The following is a 2,750-nucleotide window of genomic DNA, read 5'->3' on the forward strand; positions in this document are numbered from 1 at the left end:
GGAGGGGGAGAGAGAGAGAGAGAGAGAGAGAGAGAGAGAGAGGAAAGAGGAGAAAGAGAGGAGAGAGGAGAGAGAGAGAGAGAGAGAAAGAGGGGGGGAGAGAGAGAGAGAGAGGGGGGGGGAGAGAGAGAGAGAGAGAGAGAGAGAGAGAGAGAGAGAGAGAGAGAGAGAGAAGGTGTTGGGAGGCGTGTCTGCTTGATGACTAAAACTACACAAACCCAAACAAGGGGAACACAATGCGTAGGTGTGTAGGATTTGGTAAATAAATCCCGTTTTCTTTTCTTCTCCGGAGAACACCTGTAATCCCAACAACTCGGAAGGCTGAGGCAGGCAGATCACCCGAGGTCGGGAGTTTGAGAGCAGCCTGACCAACATGGTGCAACCCTGTCTCTCAATAACTAATCTGGGCACAATGGCACGTGTACTCTGGAGGCTGAGGTGGAAGAATGTCGAGCCAAGGAGTGTCCAGACTGCAGTGAGTGAGCTAGGATGACACCACTGCGCTCCAGAATTTAAGCCTCTCTCTGTCTCTCTGTTTCTCTCCCTTCCCTCCCTCCCTCCCTCCCTCCCTCCCTCCCTCCCTCGTCTCTTTTCTCCGCCCCCACCGTCTCTCTCTCTCTCTCTCTCTCTCTCTCTCTCTCTCTCTCTCTCTCTCTCTTTCTTTGTCACAGGATTGCCCAGCTAGGATTAACAGGTAGCTGCCGCCATGCCCAGCGAAACTTCCTTTTTTACTATTATTATTTTAAGAGAGAGTGTCTCACTCTGTTACCCAGGCTGGATTGCCATGGCGTGGATCTCGGCTCACCGCCACGTCGGACTCCCTGGTTCAAGTGACTGGCCTGCCCCAGCCTACCGAGTTACTGATCTAACAAGCGTACGCCACCACACCTGGCACATTTTTATGTTTTTTCGTAGAGACGGGGTTTCGCCATGTTGGCCAGCCGGGTCTTGCACTCCTGGCCTCAAGTGATCCACCTGGCTCAGCCCCCGCTACGTGTCGGAATTACAGGCATGGGCCGCCTCATCCGGCTCGGCCAATCTTTTTAATATATCATAGAGACGGTGTTTCCTCAGCCATGGGGTTGTGAGATTGGTTCACTCAATATGTATAGTGCTAAAGGGGTAAATTAGTGTGATTTGTGACACGGATGTGAAAAGAGTGTGTGTGTGTGTGTGTGTGTGCACGCGCGCACACACACATGCTGTGCTGGCTGGGGGGGGGAGAGAGAGAGAGAGCACGAGAGCGCGTGAGAGACCATCCTGACAGAGAGAGAGAGAGAGAGAGAGAGAGAGAGAGAGAGAGAGCGCGAGTGAGAGACCATCCTGACCAAGAGGACCTAGAAATGGTGTCTGATTTGCGTCTCTGTCTAGTCGCCCATCTGTCTGTAGGTGACTGATAATTCCACAAATGAGGGCGAGCATCATCTATTGAGCTCTTTCTTTCTCCCTCTCATGTGTGTCATGTCTGCCGTGGAACGAGGGAAAAAAAGAGGCTCTGATGGGAAGTCGTCCTGACGTCTGAGGAAGCTAAAGACAGGCTGCTGACTGAACGAAGGGCATCGTATGTGACACTCTGACGCCCGAGCCGCCTAGAAATGCATCTTAGTTTTCATGCCAGTGCTGTCAGTTTATCCTGTAAGTCAGCAAGACTGACTTACCCCCACACCCAGGAAGAACAGCACACACCCGGGTGGTCCAGTGTGGTCCCAACCGGCCCACCCAGGCCATCTGGTGAAACGGGTCGCTGGCGAATTTGAAAGCAGCCGCAATGCGGTTCCCCTGGGGAGGAGGCTCCCGGAGGGCCTTTTGGGCCTCCAGAGAGGATTTAGCACCGAAAACCGCAAATCTAACCCACCCACTGAATCTTGCTGCTCCCTCCCTCCCTCCCTCCCTCCCTCCCTCCCTCCCTCCTTCCCTCCTTCCCTCCCTCCTTCCCTCTCTCCTTCCCTCCCTCCTTCCCTCCGACTGGGTCCAAGGTACAACCTGGGAGGCAGCCAAAGAAATTTCCACTGTGTGCCTTTTGTCTTTCTCTTTATTTTTAAAATAATTTTCATGTTTCAAGAGATGCTCGTTTGAAGAGGAAATTTTCAAAGAGTATGAAAATTCGTCCTAAAGAACAGAGTTTCCCAACAAAGCAGAGAGAGAGAGAGAGAGAGAGAGAGAGAGAGAGAGAGAGAGAGAGATTCCGTCCAAAAACAAAACAAAACAAAAAAAAAACAGGTGCACATGGCCAATGTCAGCACTTTCTGCACTATATAAATCAACTATCAGAGAGCGATCAGGCACGCCACCCTCGATGTGGCTTGTGGCACTGGAAAGAAAAGGTAGGATCGTGAGATGTGTGTGAAAATTGTCTTAGTTTGCAACGCCCGTATTATAGACTGTGTGTCCAGACCGGAAACAAGGACTGGAAAGAAACGCACAAGACAAATACGACCAGGCCCGTTCCACGTTCACGCCTGTCACCGCAGCGGTCTCAAAGGCCGACGTGGGAGAACGGCTGGAGCGCAAAGGTTTGTGATCATCTCGATCTGTCATTCGACACCACCTCCACCTGCATAAATGATCATCAGCAGCATCATCGTCATCGAAGTTTCAAAAGAAATATGTGTGTCCAGAGTGCGGACCACAAAGCGAGACCACATGCCTACTAAGAAGGTGATAGGCAAGACACACGGGAAAGACAAACAGACAGACAGACGGACAGACGGACACGGACGGACGGACGGACACAAACGAACGGACAATAG

The 2,750-nt window shown here is 51.8% G+C and overlaps 1 long non-coding RNA gene across 1 annotated transcript in view; it reads right to left on the reverse strand.

Annotated features, from left to right (window-relative positions):
• Positions 1 to 2,014: 2,014 nt before the first annotated feature.
• The window catches only part of LOC144580514 (uncharacterized), a 25,675-nt gene continuing 24,939 nt past the window's right edge, over positions 2,015 to 2,750 (reverse strand). The window contains exon 3 of the long non-coding RNA XR_013530076.1: positions 2,015 to 2,554. This is a non-coding gene — a long non-coding RNA (uncharacterized LOC144580514). The remainder of the gene's footprint in view (positions 2,555 to 2,750) is intronic.

This window comes from Callithrix jacchus, chromosome 20 (genome assembly GCF_049354715.1).
Source record: "Callithrix jacchus isolate 240 chromosome 20, calJac240_pri, whole genome shotgun sequence".
Lineage (NCBI taxonomy): Eukaryota > Metazoa > Chordata > Mammalia > Primates > Cebidae > Callithrix > Callithrix jacchus.